The sequence below is a fragment of the Protopterus annectens genome, chromosome 8.part0 (assembly GCF_019279795.1).
Source record: "Protopterus annectens isolate FY-2018-M chromosome 8.part0, PAN1.0, whole genome shotgun sequence".
Classification (NCBI taxonomy): Eukaryota; Metazoa; Chordata; order Ceratodontiformes; family Protopteridae; genus Protopterus; species Protopterus annectens.
In genome coordinates this window covers 699,912,183-699,935,640 of record NC_056741.1, presented here as the reverse complement: position 1 = coordinate 699,935,640, position 23,458 = coordinate 699,912,183, and the positions used below count along the sequence as shown (strand labels likewise).

At 43.6% G+C, this 23,458-nt stretch overlaps 1 long non-coding RNA gene across 1 annotated transcript in view; it reads right to left on the bottom strand.

Annotated features, from left to right (window-relative positions):
- LOC122808983 overlaps positions 1–21,498 on the bottom strand; it is a 284,030-nt gene extending 262,532 nt beyond the window's left edge. The window contains exon 1 of the long non-coding RNA XR_006365850.1: positions 21,261–21,498. This is a non-coding gene — a long non-coding RNA (uncharacterized LOC122808983). The remainder of the gene's footprint in view (positions 1–21,260) is intronic.
- Positions 21,499–23,458: the final 1,960 nt, after the last annotated feature.

The window sequence follows — 23,458 nt, the reverse complement described above, 5'->3', positions numbered from 1 at the left end:
GTAAATCAGGAGAAAAGAAATCGCCCAGTAATCCGAATAGCACACTCTGCTAATGCGTCTGTCTCTAGTGTTATAACATAGTTAGATAGGGGTTTAAAACCAGCAAGTGTGCGTGAAGGGGGGTAAGTGTGTATGAAAAAAACATCCCTTTTGGCAACTGTGGAAACACACCACAGGATGCCCATTCCCCTTTCTAAACACCGATGATGTTAACACCCTATAAGTAAATCAGGAGAAAAGAAATCACCCAGTAATCCGAATAGCGTGCTCTGCTAATGAGTCTGTCTTTAGTGTCATAACATAGGTAGGGGTTTGAATCCAGCAAGTGTGTGTGAAGGGGGGGTAAGTGTGCATGAAAGAAGCGTGCCTTTTGGCAACTATGGAAACACACCACAGGATGCTCATTCCCCTTTCTAAACACCGATGATGTCAGCACCCTATAAGTAAATCAGGAGAAAAGAAATCTCCCAGTAATCCGAATAGCGTGCTCTGCTAATGCGTCTGTCTCTAGTGCCATAACATGGTTAGATAGGGGCTTGAAACTGGCAAGGGTGTGTGAAGGGGGATAAGTATGTATGAAAGGAGCATCCCTTTTGGCAACTGTGGAAACACACCACAGGATGCCCATTCCCCTTTCTAAACACTGATGATGTCAGCACCCTATAAGTATATCAGGAGAAAAGAAATCTCATCAGTAATGCAAATAGCATGTACTGCTAATGCGTCCGTTTCGAGTGTCATAACATAGTTAGGGAGGGGTTTGAATCCAGCAAGTAGCAAGTGTGTGCGAAGGGGGGTGAGTGTGTGTGTATGAACAAAACATCCCTTTTGGCAACTGTGGAAACACACCACAGGATGCCCATTCCCCTTTCTAAACACCGATGATGTCAGCACCCTATAAGTATATCAGGAGAAAAGAAATCTCCTAGTAATGCGAATAGCATGCTCCGCTAATGCGTCCATCTCTAGTGTCATAGCATAGCAAGATAGGGGTTTGAATCCAGCAAGTGTGTGTGAAGGATGGTAAGTATGTATGAAGAGTATCCCTTTTGGCAACTGTGGAAACACACCACAGGATGCCCATTCCCCTTTCTAAACACCGATGATGTCAGCACCCTATAAGTATATCAGGAGAAACACAATCCCCCAATAATGCGAATAGCATGCTCTGCTAATGTGTCTGTCTCTAGTGTCATAACATAGTTAGGTAGGGGTTTGAATCCAGCAAGTGTGTGTAAAGGGGGGTGAGTGTGTGTACGAAAAGAACATCCCTTTTGGCAACTGTGGAAACACACCACAGGATGCCCATTCCCCTTTCTAAACACCGATGATGTCAGCACCCTATAAGTATATCAGGAGAAATTAAATCTACTAGTAATGCGAATAGCGTGCTCCGCTAATGCGTCTGTCTCTAGTGTCATAACATAGTTAAATAGGGGTTTGAATCTTGCAAGTGTGTGTGTGTATGAAAGGAACTTCCCTTTTGGCAACTGTGGAAACACACCACGGGATGCCCATTCCCCTTTCTAAACACCGATGATGTCAGCACACTATAAGTATATCAGGAGAAAATAAATCTCCCAATAATGCGAATAGTATGCTTCGCTAATGCGTCCGTCTCTAGTGTCATAACATAGTTAGGTAGGGGTTTGAATCCAGCAAGTGTGTGTGAAGGGGGGTAAGTGTAAGTGTGTATGAAAGGAACATCCCTTTTGGCAACTGGGAAAACACACTACAGGATGCACATACCCCTTTCTAAACGATATCACAATTATTTATGGATTTTGATTCCAGACATGTCACGTGTGTTCTGCTCACACAGAATGCCCATGTGTGTGGGTTGTTTCTCACACTAATGCATGACATCAATTAAACCAGTTATGGCACTGCACACATGATGTATGTGTGTGCCAAATACACATATGTACCTGTGACCTTCAATAGTTACCATGTGTGATGCCTGCCACATGTGAATACATGGTATTTGTACTGGGTAACATTATGACTGTGGTCTTCTGTGCAGGTGCTGCATGTGGGATGTGTATATACAGTGTGAGCTGTAGATGCTATCAACCTAGTAGTGAGGGATACACACCTGGTCTGGGGCATATAGTCTACATGTTGTTGATGAACAGGTGCTGCATGTTTTCACCTGTTGTGGGAGTGGTAAGAAGTTGTTCCATAGCAATGCAGTGACCGCATGCTACGAACCTGTCAGCTAGGGTGTTGTAGCTACAGTAATTCATTAGCATTCAGTAATATGTCAGCATTCCTGGTGAGGGTATGATGCCAACCGAGGTCAGGGTTCTACCAGCCTGTGCCACATGCTCAGTGAGCCCCTCCATGTTCCCTATCATGTATCCCAGTGAGGGACATCACACATCAGCTGTAGAGGCATGGACAATGACCGAGTCATATGTGTGCATGCATCTGACTGACCTGTATGCTTCTGTTATGTGGTGGACCATAGTGCCCCATGAGCATATCACTGTGACCTTCACCTTGTCCAGCCTGGTGAGCATGACCTCACTGTACTGGACAATAAAAGTACCTAACACAACTGCAGTAGTAGTGTTGTATAGCTGTACAGACTGTGCTTGTTTGGCACACAGGATTTGTGTGCTATGTGTTATGCGTGCCATGTTCAGGCCTAACGTATGCCTGTGTGCCAGCTGCAGAGGTGTCTGCCACTCAGGCAGGATGCTATCCTTAGGCTCCACGAATGGCCCGGTGTGTTTCTGTGCTTGTATTGCTGTCAGTGTAGGTCCACATCAGACTGGTATTGCAGTCACTGTAGTATTTCATGCCACCTTACAGGTTATGCCAGTACTGGGTTCAGAGTGCTTAGTCCACAGTTTGGCCATGTGTTTCCATCACATACATGTGTTGTACATCCATGGGTAGGGGATAGGGTTGACTGTGTACATGTGGCAGCTGTGACATTACTACATGACTCACATATTCCACAACTGTACCATAGAGGTGACTGACAACTGACCTTTGCACATGCTACCATAGTATTGAGATTGCATTGGTGATTAACAGCACATAGGGCCAATGGTGAACAAGATACATAGGTTCATAGGTTCATACTAGGCTATCTGCCCTAGGGCATTTATAAACCTAGCCAGAATGTGTGTGGCTTTCACCATGCATTGTAAATCTATCTTGCTATGCCCTTTTCCAAGGTTAGTATACTGTGCCTCTGTCTAACAGTGACACATAACTGATACCCAAGGTAAACCTACAATGTCCCATCCAGTCATTAATATCCCTCTTGAAGAGAGTCACTGAGTGACTCTGCCTAACCTCTATTGGGATAATATTCCACAGTGAAGGGAGCCTCTGAGTTATGAATGTGTCCCTCCAGCATGTCCTATGTATATCACTCCTGAGGTGCAAGTCTTTCCAGCATGTAGCCTGATGGGATCTGGATATTCTGAGGTGCAGCATGACCATTAAGTCAGGGTTTGACATGGCTTTATATGTCAGGCACAGATTGCCTATGAAGAGGCAGTATGCCACTGAGTAGAGCTGCTGATTCTTTAACCAGTCAGTATGTGGCATCTGTTTGAGCCCTTTGATCCTCTTGTTGAGGTACTTTTGTGGTCTTTCCAGTTGCTGCAGGTGTCTGGTAAGGTGCATGCCGACAGGGGCATTATAGTCAATTATGGGCATGATGAGGGATGGGTAAAGAGGCACAATGTCCTCCCCTGATCTACATGTGAATCCCTTCATGATGATGTGGCCCATATTACATGTTTTCCTAACCACTTTGGCCATGTGGTTGTCAAATGAGAGAATGCTATCAACTTGTGTACCCCAAGGTCCATAATTCCTTCATCTGCACTTAGTGGATTAACACATATGTGGTACTTTGTGGTCACTTTGTTTTTGACAAAGGGGATGACCATACACTTTTTGGCATTCAGCCTGAGGCCATGGCTGTGGCACAAGTCATGTGTTTCTAAGAGGCCCTTTTGGAGGATGCGTGTGTTGGCTGGAAAGTTGATTATGGCGTCCGGTTTGCAGTCATCTGCGACTTGCTCAGCCACAGTACTTCCATGTTGGCCTGTACCTCTGATAAATATATACTGAACAAGACAGATCCCAGGGCTGAGCCTTGTGGGACACCACTTGTAACTGGTTTTGAGGCTGACATGGCTCCAGCAATTCTACCATGTGTGTTCTGCCCTTGAGCCACTGTGCAATGTCTGTAGTGACATAGGGGTTAATATGTACACCGGTGAGCTTCCCTAGAATGCACAAGTGGGGTATTGTATCAAAGGCTTATGCAAGGTCCAGGTAGGCTATGTAGACCACCTTCCCCTTGACAGTGGCCTTGGTGACTGTTTCAAAGAAATCAAACAGGTCTGAGAGGCAGGATCTGTCATTAACAAAGCCAAACTGTGTATGATGAAGTGTCTGTAGGTCCCCAATATCTATATTTATGAGGTTTATGATGATCCTTGCCATAGCCTTGCAGACCAAGCTATTCAGACGTATGGGGCGATAGTGTCCAGGATCCGTTAAGGCACCACCTAAATGTAGAGGGACCACTGTTGCTGTATGCAACTCTTTGGCCACATATCGTGTAGTAAGGCTGGGATTGAACAGTAGTGTTATGTCTGGGTGTAGCTCTTCTTGGGGTTCATGTAGGACACAGCCTGGGACACTGTCTGGTCCCATTGATGCAGTGTCTATTGCTTTGGAGAGGGCAGCTCTTACCTGAGCATCTGAGATGTCAGGGGGGGCAGCACTCTGCTGGGAGAAATATTTGCCCTTTTGGTGTGGAGGGGGGGAGAAGGTAGCAGTGAACCTGTCCACTAGGATGTTGGCAATGTCTGTGTGTTTGGTATTTCTTGTGACATCATGGACTACCTCTGAGCATATCTGGGAATTACCACCCAGGTTCCTAACATAACTACAGAAAGCCTTGTGATTATCCGCAGTGTCTTGTGGAATCTTCTCTCAAAGATGGCCTTAGACAATCTTATGAGTGGCTGTAGTCTTCTTCTAATACTCATCAGTGATGCCTTCACATTTTGGGTGTTTGTTGCATCATGTAGTAGCTTTATCCTTCTATTGTATAGTTTGTTTATGGCTGGTGTCCAGCACACAGGACGTCTGCCTTTGGAGGATTGGGTCTTGCTTTTGTTTGGGAATGCATTACTGCATGATCCATGCATTCCTGAATGTGTCCATAGAATGCCTTTATACAGGTATCTGCAGTCTGGTCCATATTTTCAACAGGCCTGGGGGCTTCGCAGGTTTCCACATCATTTATGAGGAGTGTGAACATGCTTGACATGAGTTGGTGACTGTATTCATCTGTGGTGGGGGTGGCCTTGGGATGTGAATATCCAGTGAGATTAGTTTATGGTCTGATCTTTCCAGTGAGGGATACACTTCTGGTCTGGAGCATAGAGTCCCCATGTTGGTGATGATCAGGTTCAGTATGTTTTCCCCTCTTGTGTGAGTGGTAACAGGTTGTTCCATAGCATATTGGTATATAAATTCCAGTAATCTGTGGGCTAGGGTGTTGAAGCTACAGTCATGCTCCCAGTCTATGTTTGGGTAGTTTAACCCCCCCAATATAATGGTGTATGGACAGACCTACATATTTCCAACTGTTTTCAGGAAGGCCAAGTGCGGTTCTTGTGTTTGCGAGGGTGGTCTGTAGCAGGCTATAAACTGGAAGGCAGTTTTACCCATTGTTACCTGCATATGGATAGTCTCTGATGTTTGGTGCTTTGCCACCAACCTGGAGGTGTGGGTATCTTGGATGAATATCAATACACCCCCTCCTTTTGTGGTTTTGTGCAAGTTTTGGGCCTGAAAAGCATGGTATGAGGTATAACTTGGTAGAGCTGGAGTGCTGTTGGTAGCCCTGAATCCGGTATCTGTTACTGCACAGATAGTGATGTTCTCCATGCTGAGGACTGTTTTGAGTGTGTGCATCATCAGGTTTAGAGTCCTGCAGTGGCATATATGACTGCTCACATGGACAGATGCCAGGTAAGTCATATGCAAAGTGTCACAGGCAACGTACATGTGCACAGGAGAAACAGTGACATTCTGTCAAGTGAGACATGAACATACATATAGTAAGCTATGCAGATGTCACTAGGAGTCCACAGAAGCTGTGTAACTCTGCATGGCAGGTCGGATCAGTATTCCAGGGTAACTGCAAGGAAACATGCATGCAAACATAGCTACTGTAAGCAGGGCTGCATGTAGTCCATTGTACAACAAACAAGCTGTACCACTATCAGTAGGTAACACTGCAAATGCTCATCAGCTGACATATGAATACCTATGTCACCAAAGGTGTTACTTACCAGACCACGGACAGAAATGACATGGCCAGACACGCTGCATCCCACATGAACACATATCTCAAGCAACACAGACCTCACAATGTCAGTGTTCATAACAGGCACAGCCCATAAGGCCAAACACAATGTGTGACACACCTATAATAGGTGATGCCATAGTCAGACACACTGACTTCCTGCCCTCCAGACTGAGCAAGGTGAGGGCCACATTTAGCAACCTGTCAGGTGATAGAATGTGCCACATAACACAAGCACTCAGGTCACTCCACAGCAAGTACAAGTATGAGGCAGTCATTGTCCATGCTGGTGTGAACAACCTGAGACATACCTCCCTGGACCACATGGAAAGAGACACAGAGGAGCTCTTACATCACCCTCTCAAACTCAGGAATCCCACACAGGAGAGTATAGATTTCTCTGCAAACACCATCATACTGGGTGACGTCAACTACCCAAACATAGACTGTGAACATTACTCAAGCCACAATACCCAAGCTCTAGGGTTCCCATAGTTCAGAAACTCTTTAGCTATGGCACAGGTAGTCAACATTCCCACAAGAGGGGTAAATATACTAGACCTGATCATCACAAACATGAGTACAAAATGCTCACCACTTGAAGTATATCCCTCATTGTTGCAATCGAACCATATACTAATCACACTGGAGTACTGGATCCCCCACATATGCAAACCTCAAACACATCGATGTGTGTGTGGGAAATGCCCCTATTAGCAACTGTGACAGTACACTACAGGATACAGATTCCCCTTTTGAAACACTGATGATGTGAGCACTCTATAACTACATTACCTGAATTAAAGCCCTCCAGTAATTCGTATAGCGCGTTCTGCTAATGCGTCTTTCTCTAGTGTCATAACATAGTTAGGTAGGGGTTTGAATCCTGCAAAGGAAATGTATGAGTGGGGTTTGTGTGTGTGCATAATGCTGTGAGGAAAAAGTGCCTTTTGCCAACTGGGAGAACACACTACAGGGTGCACATCCCTCTTCCTAAACACAGATGATGTCAGCACCCTCTAAGTACAGCATTAGAAAAGATTTCTCCCCCTAATGCAAATAGCACACTCTGCTAATGTGTATGTCTTTAGTGTCATAATACAGTTAGGTAGGGGTTTGAATCTTACAAATGGAAAGTATGTGTTTTAGTGTGAGTGGGGTTAGTGTGTGTGCACAATGCTGGGAGTGGGATGTGGCTTTTGCCATATGGGGCTATGCACTGCAGGGTGCACATTTCCCTTAACAAACAGTGATGTTGACAGCACCCTATACAAACAACAGACAACTGCCAGTACTCAGTATAGTGCTACATGCTACTGTAACACGCACATGTACCAGAATATACCTAGATAGTGTTTTGAAACCTGAATGTGGCAAGTGTGTGGATGTGGGATGCTTCTGTGTGTGCATTTCCGTATGGAAAACATGTTTGATGTGGCAATCAGGGTACCACAGTACCTGATGCACATTACACTTTTAAACTAATGAGGTTGCCTGCACCCTGTGAGTACAGGTAGAGAGGAGGAAATTGGTAGTAATCCACATAGTGCACTTTTCAAATGTGTACCTGTCATGTATCGACAGCTACTCATGTAGGGTAATAAATAATGGAAATGGCAGGTGAGCGTGTGCATGCGTGGGGGTAGCAGGGTGTGCGTCAATGCATGTGTGACAGAACAGATACATATAGCTGAATATACAATTCAGCACATGATGCACATTCCCATAGTCAATGGTAGCATGTGATGGTGTGCAGCTGGTACACTTTGGTAAGTAGTATGGGTGCAGATAACAATTCAGGACATTCATACAGTTACTGCAGCAGGAATGCTGGGATATACACACAATCATAGTGGAACAGTGAACAGTTACCAACATGTTACTACTTATACACATCTATGTAGTCACCCTGTGCATCAGCAATGTGTTTACCTTTTCCTGCACTGATGTTGTAGTATGCAGGAGGTGGCACAGTGTCATCATATGCACAGGGTGTGGGTTAGGTATGCCCAGGCCAGCTACTGGTACCACCAATTGACATGTGTGTATGTGTGTTTGTGAGGGGCAGCAGTACAGGGTGGATCAGTGTTGGTGCAGTGTGTGTGTGTATGTGTTTGCCCTAGGTGTCAAATGTCTGCATGTGTGTAAGCACGCACACAGTCCCACATAATGGCTGCCATGTACAGGGTTTTGTGGACAGCCACAGACTGCACCTGTCAGGTCATCCAGATCAGTGTCTGTGGGCACGGACATGGTACCTATGCCTGGCAGGGGTGCTACGGACTGTATCCAGTACTAACCCAGACTGGGTACTGTCATCGGAAGCAGGGGTGTGTTGACTGGACACAGTTCCCTGTTGGGACTGTCCAGAGCCATGTGCACGTGGTCTCCTGGGGCATCCTGATGACAGCACTGACCCAGCATTGCTGGGGCTGGTGCTGGCACTTGAGGTGCGTGAGTGGGCCTGTTGTCGTCCGCGGTCACTGCCAGCTGGTGCTGTTGCCGGCATACGGCCACGTTGACGCCGCAAACGCACACCATCGCCCTGGCCCATGGACATCTGGTTGTGGAGCAGCTGTTGTATGTCCCCACAATGTCTGTCAACGACATCTGTGAAGTTACGAATAGCATTTGCAATGTCACGCATGCCGTTTGTCATGGCTGTGTGACATGCTCTCAGCTCCCTCAGACCCTGTCTGGTGTACCTTTCCATATGCGCCTGTGCCTGCATAACAGTCCAAAACATAGTGGAGGTTGACATACCTCCTTGGGCACGTCGGCCAGAGGCAGTGCGGCCACGGATGCCCCCACGGGAACCCATGGGCGACTGTCTGTGTGGTACCATTGGAGGACCCTGCTCATGACTGCTTTGTGGAGATGCATGTACCACAGGTACCACATTACCCTGATCTATGCCCAATGCATACTGTCCATCACCTAGGGACAATGGTGACAAAGGATGTAACGGCAGGATGACTGTGCGCATTGAAGAGGTTGACAGCTGTGTACTGTCAATTGGCTGACCAATGGCAGACCCAGACACACCTTCCTGCACCATTATAGATATTTCATCATCATCAGTACCTGGGGCACAAGATTCAGGTTCCCTGCTGCAGGTCACCGGAGCAGCACCAGAACCTACGGGAGGAAAACAGGGAACACAGATTACAGTATCAACACATATTTTACAGTGATGCACTTCAATACTAATGCACACATTCAGAAATGGACACATGCACTCATGGACACACACACACATGCACACATGGGCACAGGCACACTTGCACACATGCACACCCCACAGTACACACACACATCAGTACTGAGTTACACTACTCTTACTAGTGTTAACCTGGGTATTGCAGGTATTATTAAACACACTCACCAGCATGTATACTACAGAGTTACACTACTCTTACTAGTATTATAAATTGTTTTCAGGTAATGTTAAACACACTCACCAGCATGTATGGCCTGCCTCGTTGCTAGATGGGAGGGACCTGGAAATATGAAGAAAGTAATGTCAGTGGGCACAAGTGTGCCATTTGTTTTGCATATGATACAGTTCAGTAGTACACCAGTTCCCTTATACACATCAGCTGCTCATAATGTCAGTATCACACATGCACAATTACATATCATGATGACAGATACATACCACGTGCACACCTTATGCATGCATGAAGTAACAGTGTACAGAACAGTCATATGTACATACAAGGAGTTAACTCTAATCTCACCCTTACCTCTCTTCAAACAACAAATCAAACTGTACTTCCAAAACCACTGGCTTTGTTCTTGTAGTACTCCAGGCTAACTTCCCTCTCCCCACCCTCTCTTTACCTTTAACCCCTCATTGTGCGTAAAAACTAGCTTCTACCCTGTTTCTTTTCCCTTGCTGTCCTTCTATGCTCTGACCTACTTCTCCCATCTCTCCCATCTCCTCTTGACTGTCTTCCTTCTTTTCCTCTCTTCTCTTCTTGACTCCTGCCTCTTCCCTATTATTTTATCTTTCATACTCCTTTTACTTCTCTACCCTTCTGAGCTTTAACTGTTATCTATATGGCTTTTGCCTTATTGCATAACCTTTATGCTTTAGGTAAAATTGCTTTGAAACCGACAGAACATTGTCTATGAGCTTAAACTGTTTGAGTTCCTTAAATGTATGTTGATTTTATTAACAAGTTGATTTATATTTCTATTATTTTGTATGTCTTTATTAACAACTTGTCTGTCTGCCTTTATTATGTTATGTGTGGAGCTTTTCTCCCCGGGCCTCTACTGAAAATGGACATATATCCAGCTAGACTAGCCCGGTCAACAAACGTAAAATAAATAACAAATAATAAATAAATATGGCATCTTACCTGCACGCTCGGTGTCTTGCTGCTGTGTGGATCCAACCTCCATCATGATGCACGTCTGATGCTGTTGTTGTTCTGGGGCTGGATCCACAACACTTAGCAGTAGCCCCTCCTGTCTGGTGAGGGGGGGATGTGTGGCCACCCCCCCCCACCTGTGGCAACCTGTTGCCTGCAGATATCTGCAGCACGCTGGTGGACATTTCTAATCAATTCACTGCAGTGATGTCTCACCTGCTCATATGTCCTATCATGCATGCCAACATCATTTATCCTGCTGACAAGGTTTTGCCACAGTGCCGACCTCTCCTGCTGATTCTGGGTGGTGCGTGAAAACAGGATGTCATAGCCACGCACCAGACTCTGGTGGATCACTTCGTCCTCTGCAGCAGAGTAAGCAGGGTTCCTTTTCGGAGCCATATCTCCCTGGAAAAGTACACAAACAGGTTATCAGCAGAGTATGTCAGCAATATATGGCACACATTCTATACAGGGAGTATTAAATTGTACTTATTACCGCTTGGTTGTAACTTGATTAAAGTGTAGCTATCATTCTAAGTCTTTTGGATTAAGCACTTGGCCTTCAGACCAGTTGTTTTACATTAGGGAGGTTTGTGGCAAGCACTGTGGTGGCAGGACACATAGCTTTCATCCTTCTAAGTTGAGAACTGCTGATTGAGAGCCCAGTGTCCAAGTGTATTAGTTCTGGTATAAGCAGTTGGCCTTCAGGCCAGTTATTTAACATTAACAAGGATTGTGGTCTGCACTCTTGTGTGAGAATAGGCTGTACTCTGCCATTCATAGCAGGGAACTTCTGGTTTCAGGTTTATAGTGCCTGCATATTTGAACTGTATCTTACTGACATTGGTACACCTTGTTTGCTGTAGCATACACTACATCCAAGCCTCCTGAATCTAGCTTTGTTTATATGCTTGTTATTTGTTAGCTTGTTATTTCACTGGTACGCTACTTCCACATAATACACAGCTTCTCAGCACTTCTGTGTATCACTACTGATATCTGCATTGCTTACTGTACGTATTTCCTTGTTACACTTGACAGCAAGTGACTGCTTGTCGTTTTTGCATTTACTTAATTGTAACACATTGCACTTAACTTACCTGGCACTTGCTCACTGAAGCTATTATATCAGTCAGCAGTAGTAAGTAATATCTTTACACCCTCACTCCCCACTGGACCTTGTTTTCAATTATTATGGAATTCACAATAGTATTCTAGCATGTCCAAGGGTCAGTTGTCAATCTCCTCTCCAGTCCAGCTGGTGAGTGTGGTAATCCAGAGGCAGTGTTATAACAGCCGCATGTACACAGACAACCCCCTCCTCCTAACAACAAATTCAAACACATGTGAGTGATGCAACCATATACCAAACTGGAGGCTAGGCTCTCTCTACTCAATACTGCCATAACCAGTCAGGTGGAGAAGGAAACCACACTCACTACAATTCCAGTCTCACATAGACCTACCACGACAACAAAACAAACACATAATCACACAAAAACATACTTGGAGGCTCAGAATAAAGATCTGCCTAAGCAGCAGAGACCTCCAAAGCAGACACCCAAGCAACCACTACCACAATAACAAACACGTGCAACACATATCTCACAAAGGCAATGTGCTGAACACTCACAGCCCTTAACAGTAAACAACACACCTCATACACTTGTAATAGGTGCCTCTATCATCAGGCACACTGACATCACGTTCACCAGCCTTAACGAGGAGAGGGTCACAGTGTGCAGCCTGTCAGGCACTACGACCTGCCACATAACACAAACACTCAAGTAACTACAAGGCAAGTACAAGTATGACTCACTCATTGTCCATGCTGGTGTGAATGACCTGACACATACCTCCCTGGACTACATGACATGAGACAGAAAGGAGCTCTCTGAGCATGTAGCCCAAGACAGTATGACCCTGACCTTGAGTAGCATCTTACCCTCACCAAGAATGATGCCACAATATCAAGGCAAGATGATCACTTTCAACAATTGACTGAAGTACTGGTGTCATTCACAGGTAAGCCAATGCCTGTCAGCTTGGGATGATATGCTGTACAAGCCACGGTGCTTTGCTAGGGACAGCTTGCACCTGTCACCCCTGGGCTTTTGGATTTTGGCAAAAGTTCTTGCTACACCCATAGTGCCTTTATTAGGCAAGGATCATAAGGCAAACCCACATCCATACGTATCACAAAGGATGAGGAACTAAGAGTAATGCTACTCAACACCAGAAGTCTAGACCTCAAGATACACGCACTCAAAACTCTACTTAGCATTATGGACATCGATATCTGTGCAGTAACAGAAACCTGTTTCAGGTTTCCCAGGAGCACACCAGCACTACCAAGTTATACCTGTTACCATTCTTGTCAGCCCCAACACTTGGACCAAACAACAAAAGGAGGGGGAGTATCAATATTCATCAAAGATTCCCACACCTCCACATTGGTGGCAAAGTACCACATAGGTGTTAAGCCATTAAGTACAGAAGAGGTAATTGGGGACCTGGGGAACAAACTTGATAGCAATCTGTCATTTGTCAACCACGTGGCCAAAGTGGATTGAAAGACATGTTATATAGCCCAGCTAATCATGAAGGGATTCACATGTACAGCAGGGGAGGTCATCGTGCCTCTTTAATCATCTATCATCAGGCCTATAATTGAGTAGAATGCCCCTTATGGGATGTACCTAACCAGACACCTACAGCAACTGGAGAAACCCCAACAGTACCTTATCAAGAGGATCAAAGGGCTCAAACAGATGCCATAAGCTGCCCAGTTAAAGAAAATCCAGCTGGACTCAGTGGCATACTGCCTGTTCAGAGGCAATCTGTGCCTGCCATATACAGCCATGTCCAACCCAGACGTAATGGACATGCTGTACCTCAGGAAATCAAACTCCCATACAGCCACACACTCAGGAGACCTGAACCTTAGCACTGACATAAATAGGACATGCTGGAGGGACATATTCCTAACCCAGAGGCTCCCTTCACTCTGTAATGAACTCACAGTACAGGTTAGGCAGAGTCCCTCATTGACTGTCTTTCATAGGAATATGGATGAGTGGATGGAGTGGAGATCATAGTTGTACCCCGGGTATCACGTCTATGTCACTGTTAGACAGAGGCACAGTATACTAACCTCGGAAAAGGGCATAGCAACATAACCTTTGATTGGGTGGCAAAAGACAAACACATTCTACTAGGCTTATCAATGCCCTAGGGCAAATAGCCTAGTATGAACCTATGAACCTATGTGTACTGCTATAGTACTTCTGCCATATGTTGCATGTGTGTGTGTTGTGGGGGATGCGCAGGTAATGGCCAGATATGTCTGCACAGGCAACACGTCTGAAACACTCTGGGTGTTCATCCCTACATACTGTATGTGTGTTGCCATCCAACCCTGTGATGTGGACACACATTACTCAGCCTGGATATACATATCCCAACAACACCACAAGCACAGTACACTACCTTGCTATGTATGTATGTAATTACACAGTTATTCACTAGTTAGGACTGTGATGCTATCCATGCAGCCCACTGGGCCAGTGGAAGCCACAACACACACTGCTGGCCCCTTTGCAAAAGCTTACCACAGACATCCCACATAGTGCATGTAATGTGCACACACATATCTAACCCAGACCGTATGCACACCACTGATTTATCCTGTCCAGTGGACTACAGATACAGGCACATTCTATAACAATAGCAGGAGGCTACTGCAGCACAGGGCAGATTCACATGAAGGCAAGGCATCTGTGGTCAGCAGTGGTAAGATGCTTCACATTCACCACATGCACAGATATTGGCAACATTGTTGCAGACAGTTTAGGTGCAGGTATCCCAAAAGCATTCTCCAACACAAGTGGAATTAGTTATCACAGATGACTGTAACCTCCCTATCATCTCACATGTCCAGGTGAGGGCCACCCTCAACATTGCAGAACACACAGCATCACTGTTACAAAATGGTATCCCTGGATGTGTGATACGTTCACCCCTAGAGAACATAGCACCACATTACAGACTGATATTAAACCCTGGCCATACTACAGGATATGTACCTGAACAGCGCCATACATACACAGTGGTCCCACAACAATGAGGGGGAACCTCTACTGACCCTGGGAACTACTGCATCATATGCATAACTGGCCTTGTGTTCTAAGCTATGGAAGTTTTAAGTATGGACAACATGTACAGCAATATTACATATGTATATATATCAGGACTATGTACACACAACCTATCTCATGGACATACCTATAGATAGTGAACTATGATACATTTGGAGGTTTCACAGTAAACACAGTATTAACCTGCTACTTTGCATTACCTGTGTTTGTGTCAGCTGTTGCTGTGCCAGTGGTGCTACTTGCTGTTTGCTGCTGCTGGTTTTGTTGCTGGCTGTCTATTTCTTTTCTCTCTCTCTCTCTCTCTCTCTCTTTCTCTGTCGGTTTTGTGCAATGAATGTATTGCATGTGTGGAGTGTGAGTACAGGATGCTTTTGTAGGTATCTGCATAGGTCCATGTGATGGCCTCTGCACCAATTGTAAGGCAGCATTTGCTAATTGCATGCAGCCAGTTGTGTACTGATTGCATGTCTCACTGTGATTTCAGGACAGTGCTATAAAAGGGTATGTGAGATAGGCGTTGCCCTTTCAGATTGTAAGGGCGTGGACCATGCTGGTATGCTGTTGACAGTGTTCTGTGAGTGTGAAGGTTAGTACGTCTCTCATGCTTCATGCTGTGTTGTACATTCAGGTTGCTGCATTTCTCTCACCTGTTCCCTGTAGTGAGTGTGTATGCATACTGACACCTACAACTATATTTCATATGTATTGATATATATATATATATATATATATATATATATATATATATATATATATGCACATATACATACTTTCATATATGTACATTAGCTGACATTATTGTGTACAAGCTAACAATTAGCAGGGCTGTTTCTGTTAACACTAAACTAGTATGGGAATCCAGTAATTGGGACAGTAAAAGTCTACCTGACATGCTTTGGGCAGTACACATCCTATATTGCCTTTATCTTCATTCCTACTATTACATGTTCTACTTATTTTAGCACTATATTCCTGTATGAGAGTCATGGCTTACTGGTAGGTCATACAGACTACTGTTACAATAGTCTTGTGGTAGGGCCTACTAGTATGCTTTTATTTTGCTTTCAAATTGAGTACAGGGCCTGTCAATCAAAGTGCTGGAGGCACCTTTAAGCAGTTAAAGGGGTTAGTAGGTCTCACAGGGGTTAGGCTGTGTTGCAGATTCTGGTTGCTGCATTTATCTTCACTGTTTCCTGTAGTGAGTGTGTATGAATACTGACACCTACCACTATATTTCATATGTATTAATATATATATATATATACATATATATACATATATATATATATATATATATATATATATATATATGTATGTGTACATATACATACCTTCATATATGTACATTACCTTACATTATTATGTACAAGCTAACAATTAGCAGGGCTGTTTCCGTGAACACTAAACTAGTATGGGAATCCAGTAATTCGGGCATTAAAGATCTACCTGACATGCTTTGGGTAGCACACATCCTATATTGCCTTTATATTGATTCCTACTATTACATGTTATATTTATTTTAGCACTATGTTCTTGTATGAGAGTCATGGCTTAGTGGTAGGTCATACAGACTAGTGTTACCTGGGTTCGAGACTGACAGTAGGAATTTATTTTTCTTTCAAACTGAGTATAGGACCTGTCAATCAAAAGTGCCAAAGGCAATTTTAAGCACTTAAAACCAGGTCTGCACTCGTTTGCGCGGAGCTCACGCATGCGCACTGGCGGTGAGCTCCACAACACAAGCCAAGACACCTGCTATTTTCTTTGAAAGAAAAGAAAAAAGGGTGACAGGAAAGTGGTGTAAAAGGGGTCACAAAGAGGGTAAAACAGTAGGGAAACAAGCTTGGAATTTGCAGGAAGGATGTAGGTGAGACCCATAGCTGCCCATGTCTTTCTCAGCAACAGCTGTGCATTTGTATGCAATTTGGTGTGACATTTGGAACCTTCCACCCCTGAGAGAGGTGTCAGGACAACAGTAATACCTGTTGTACAGCCAATTGTAATTAACAGTTTCAATGTCCAGCGGACATGTGTGCAACATGGACAGCTATGTATGGGGCGTAATTTTTTTGTGGGTACAGAGTGCCCTTTTTCTTTTTTTTATCAGGTGAGAGTGGTATGTCAGGTGAGGTAGTCGGTATAGCTGGGGAGGTAGGTTGGGTAGGTTAACAGACAAGACAGACAAGACGCATACAGGGGCAGTGTATGACACATGTGGGGGGGTTACACAATTGATAGGGCCGGAGGTTGGGATATCCAGGGCACATGAGCCCACAGATGGCAACAGTGGAACTGATATCCCCACCCATAGGCAGTTGCCACTGTTCCTTCACAGCCCAGGATGGGGCTGTGCTGGGGGCTGTGCAGGTGGGACAACGGGCATGCCCGTAAGCTGTGCCACCCGGGCCTCAAGCTGGCGTAGGGGCCCAAGAACAGAGTCTTGGATCTCCCTTCACACCACAGACCGGACACCTTGGAGGGTGAGTGGACGAGCTCCTCCGGCCACGCTTGCAGAGGGGGGACGGGCTCCATTCCCCTGCAGCGCTTCCACCCGAAGGTGGCACAGGGCCACCGGAGGAGGGTCCAGCCTGGGCACTAGTGCCAGGTGCAGTCACCAGCTGAGGTGGGAGAGGTGGGTCCGCTGGGACCTGCCTTCCCAAGCGTTCTAGGTTTGTGAGTATGTTATGTTAGTTTGGGTTAGTGGCATATTATTCCATTCAAATTAGTTGTAACAGCATGCATTGGTATTCCCATTAAACAAACACCCAGATATTAACACCATTGAACAACGGGCATATCAATATCACATGCATTATTTGAACGGAAATACACAATCAAACAACATGCGGGGTTGATTAATGGCAACAGGCCATCAGGTTTGCAGGTTTGCAGGTATGAACAGGGCACATGCAACAACAGACATGCATATATTTTTGAAACAGGACAAATGTCCACGGTTAATGAAATGTTCACATACCAATATTTAGTGAGTTTTTTAATTTGCAATTATAGGGTGGGGTGGAGAAAGAAAATGATGACACATTCATAAATTATACATTGATATACATTTGTAATAGAAACACAATTAACTTGTGGGTGATAGTTTCCAAATGATTTTTAATTGACTGTCATGCTAGACCTGTTAAAGATACATCACTATCCTAGTTATTTTGAATTTGATCAGATACATCATCCTGCTACACTTTGATGACAGGGCAGGGGACAACTATGGATGTTTAGTATGTCAGACAATCATTCATTCTATCTGCAAATTGCTGACTGTGATCACCATATACAGATTTTGGCCTGAATATTCAAGAGTCAGACACACTGAAATCAGTTTGGGATGTTAAGTTTTAATTCCCACATGCATTTAGTTCTGTAGAACCACACTGACGCTTATATATTCAGGAGTTATTACTACTTTATTCATTGATACATGACTCTTTCTGTCACTCTCACACATCCTGCAATTTCACAGTTCAGGTTGGTACTTCTAGGCTTTGTTCACATATTAGACCTGTGGTGATTCCAACACTTTCCAGCAGCCTCACTTCTGTCATGATTCAGCATTTCAACAGGGGATATATCTCACATGTGATTACCTCAGATTCTGAAGCTGTACTCTTGAGACTACTGCAGGTTATACTACATTTAATTAATGGTGGGACATCTGCATTACAGCACTATTTATTTATATCACTTATATTTCCAGTTTCACTTGCATACTGATGAACTTGTTGCAGCCATACCTGCAGACTTTCACTTGTTGCTTGCACATTCTAATACTTTTAATCAATACACTGCAGTGTTCTGCTACATGCTATACTATAATATTTATTTACAAGTACTAGGTGGGGTTACTAACCTGCATGGTGGTGCAGCCGCGCCAGCCTGCGGTCATGTGCCCATCGATTCATAGAGCGGACACCTGCAGCTGTAATACAAAACAAGTAATATTGGAATACACATCTCCATGGTATCAGCTAGTTGAATTCCTTACATACATAAGTAAAATGTAACTTACTCAGCAGTGGGGCGTTGGGCATATCCCGGGCCTCCTGGATCCATTGGGTCAACTGGTCTTGCTTACATTGCTTCAGGTCCGCATGGTGGTGATGGAGCTGCTCACCAGTGCGTGGAATCCCAGTAGCACTAGTGAGATCATAAGCCAACTGGTCCCATGCCTCTGCCTTGTACGCTCCCCATGAGACCTGACCCTGCATGAGTTGGGCCTCATGATGGTGAACTAGGAGCCAGACCATGTATCTGGACTCCTCAATGCCCCACCGCTGTGCTTGAAAGCAACATCCCTCCCCTACTCCACTCATTCTGCCTGCAGGTCTATTCTACAATCGTTTATGCTGTGTATTCCCGTCTATGGGGCTTATATATGCCGATTTTCCCGCACATTTCTATGATTGGCCATTTTGGAATTGTATCTACTTCACAGAAACTGCTTTATCATGCTCCATTTTGGATTACATCCTATATATATGCTATTTCTGCTTTTCTGAGTACTGCTGTCATGGCCTAGTAGTTTAGTACCTTGACTCTAGTGCATGGTATCCTGGGTTCGAATCTGACCACTGAATTTCAGTTTTTATGACTGTCTAGAAATGACTTCAGGACCTGTCAATCAAACATGCCAAAAGCACTTTTAAGCACTTAAAACCAAGTCTGCGCTCATTTGCGCAGAGCTCACGCATGCGCACCGCCGGTTAGCTTGTGGGTGTGTCGCGCAAACGGTGTGCGCTGGGTTACACCTTAATTGGCTAGTAACACGCATGTTAAGCTAAGCACAGCTAGTTGCACACAGTTTGAGCCTGTTAAACCAGTGCTTAGCTACGGGCAAGCAATTTGCAGTTTGTGAAACACTACTCAGCTATGGGCACTCTGTCTCACTGCAGTTTAGCTATCAGTACATTTCTAAATAATTTTATTATTGTATTACTTGGAAATATATGCTCCATTTCATTCCATTTTACAAAAGGAGATTCTTTTACATTTGTACAATACTGTCAGGGGCCTTTTTAGTGCTTATTTAAAAAAAAAAAAAAGGTTGTTGTGTGGGCTTGAACCTTGCCTGCCTGCTCTTAAGCCAACAACTCTACCGCTATGCTATTACTTCTTGGCTTGCTTTGCATATGTAGTTCTTATATCCTTTTCCACTGATTGCTAACTGCAGTTGCGCTAGTAGCACACCTGCGCACATGAGCACACGCCTAGCAAACATTTACGGGGTTTAAAAAAAATAAAACAGCTATCATTTTCATTTTATAACATCTGTTCACTCTTTACATTGCTGGTCTGTGGGGGCATGTGTTGTGTAGTGTGTTTATTCACATTTCCATGGCCTTTCTCGTGGCTGTTTACTTTCAGCCATTATAGACTTCCGGGGGCGTGTCCGCTTGCAGGGCTTAGCCAACAGACACGCCCCCTACTGTCATACACGGACCATGTAAGAGTTACAGTGTGATTCAGCATGCCTCATGCACCTCGTGCATATGCATGACATGCTGACATCACACCGTTTAACTGCAGCCTCCGTGTAAGAGTTATAACTCTTACACGGAGGCTTCCTGAATCTGGCCCTATGTCTTGCCAAGATTCCTTTGGCTCACCATCTGTTTTAAATAATTTATTCCTGATGACATGGTCAGCTGTGATCAAAGAGGTCTGAACAAAAAGTGATGTATTTTTAACTGCAGGTCTTTCAATTCATATGCCTTTTTTTTCTTTTCTACCCTGTTCTTTTTCAGTGAACTTTACATCTACTTTAGCCCCTTTGAATGCATTATTTTTTTATTTGGACCTCTGGCTCTCTGTGCTGTTTTAGAACTTTTTAACAAGATTATTTACAGTAGCTAAACCTCTCTCTTTATCATATCATTGACGTCCTGCATTTTGTCTGCGGCCTTAGCCTTATCCAAATCTGACTCTAAATCTTTCAGTGCATTTCTATAATTTACATCCTTGAGTGCAGCTTCAGCTACTTGTATGAAACTCTGTGTGTCAACTGAGATAGAAAAAACACTGTTAGTAGTTACCAAATTAATTGCGATTTCTTCAGACTGATTTTTCATGTTCCATGTCATGTGCATGAGAAAGTATGGCTTTTTGTACCTGTTCCATATAATCATTATACGCATAAATAGCTTTAGCCATCCAAACAGCTTTGCCATTATTAGTACCTAAAGCATGATTATCTTTTTCCTGAAACTTTACAAACATGTTTTAGAAACACATTCCATACTTGAAAAGCATCTGTATTATTCTTCACATCAGGAAATTCTCCTTTAAACTTCTGAGCTAATGCTTTAAAGCTTTCCATTTTAAGTAAGCAATAAAAACAAGGAAGCTTACAGTTTGTATTTTCTGAAAGAAGGATGCATGCCGAATTCATGCCTTTTCTTCAGTCTCTTTTTCCTTTAAAAAAACACCCCTCTCAATAAGATCATTTTAGCTGCTTCAAGCCACTATCCTTTGACAGTCATCAAACCTGGAGCACTACAGGTATATCCTAGAAGAGTTTCTGTTCACTCATCTTAAATTTTGTTTGGATGTCTGTGTGTGTAGATCTAACTAAATGCCTTTCCTTGCTGAGAAAGTACTTGATCTTTTGTTCACACAGTCATCTGGTCATGCTCCAAATGATTTTCTTGGCCGACACTTCAGTTTTCAATGGAGGAATGCAATGTTGTTGCATTTCCAAAGCACCTAGATAGTTCATGACTGTAAATGTCGAAATAATTTTTCTGGAGGCCAAAGGCAGGTTTCAGCAGCTTCATGAGAATCACAAAAAAGCAAATCTAAATCATAACAAGCCATGACTATCGCATTTATTTAAAGCAAGCATTTATCAATTAATAGTGCATGGATAGATACATAAATTATTACAAATAGATTACAATAAATACTTTTGGGGCACATCAATTCATATTTCTGGCTGCTGTTCCTGATTTCATCACAGGCCCAGTAATAAAATGTTTACTGCTTCAGATGTACTTTACTGAATGCACTTTCCCAGATGCAGCTTGTTAAAGGTTCAGTGCATTGTCGTAATTGACGTAATTGTGCACCTTGGGGTAGGTGGAATCTCTTTACTGTAAGGTGGAGTGACTGCAAACATGATTGTAGCAAGTAAGGTGGAGTGTGGGGGTATCATTGCCCCAAAACAGATTTTTAGTGTTTCAGACAAAGTAGTCTTTCTCTTGGCCAAGACTACTTTTTTCAGTTTTGTTCGATTTTCCCCATTTGGTGCTGTGACTGTTGCATACTTGTCAGCACCAGTAGGATTTTGAGATTCTTCTGCTGCTTCTCTGTGGATACAGTACTTTTGCTCAAGTTCAGTATTCGTTCCACCTGGGATTAAAGTCACATTCTTAAACTATATTTTTATACTCTTTTACAAGGTAGAGTTTTATCACGAGTTATTTGTAATCAGAAGAACCAGCCTTTCATAATTCTAAACTATAATTTTATTATATCTGAAAAATGACAAATAAGAACATGTTCAAAAACTGGAAGAAAGCATTTATTCCAAATATATCTCAGCACTGAAGTATTTCAGGTTTTATTTTAATGGCTGTCTCTCCAGTAGATATATATATATCTATATATACATACACACACACACACACACACACACACACACACACACATATATATATATATATATATATATATATATATATATATATATATATATAAAAAAAGCATAGTGGATAAAGTACAGTTGTGTATATGATGTTACCATAACAGTAAATGTTCTAATAGAACACTGTAACACTGTTGCAGTAGCCTAAGCTAGTAGGGTTATATCATGTCAAGGATATGACCATCTGGCCAGCTTTCAAAGCTTATGGACACCTTCCATGTGCCCTAACTACAAGGAACTCAAACAGAGCTCCAGATAAAAGGCAATTAGAGCAACAAAACCCACAGACCTTTCTTGTCCCATGAAGGGAGGCAACAGTCTTAATGGGAAAAAAGGTAAGAAAGTTGTTATGTCTTTCGGCTTATCCCGGTTAGGGGTCGCCACAGCAGAACTCCGGTCCGCTAATGTTGGGTAGTGGATTTTTACGTGCTGAGTTACCAGCCCTGATGCACAACCTTCAACAAAGGCATGCCCATTTACCTATGCCTCCACACAGAATACGCTCTAGCTGAGAATCGAACGGGACAACGTCTTGCTGTGAGGCGACAATGCTACCGCAGCACCACTAGTAAAAATAAAAAAGGTATGTATGCAAGGATATATACAGCCATAACCAGGTAATATATAATCAACCAAAGAACAGGGGGTGGAGGGAGGGTATGGATACTGCAACAGTGATCTATTAGAACATGAGCTGTTACAGTAAGTTTATTTCCACAGTTGTACTAGATTCATAATTAGATCACTATTGTAATAGCCTGAGCTATTAGGGTAGATTGCCATAGCTTATTAATATACAGGGAGAAGGAAACAGATAAAACATCCAGGAGCCCCTGGAGAATGATCCTAGCAAACTTGCTCTGGGCCTGGAAGGGAATCCAGTTTCTAATGCTTTGTAAAAGTA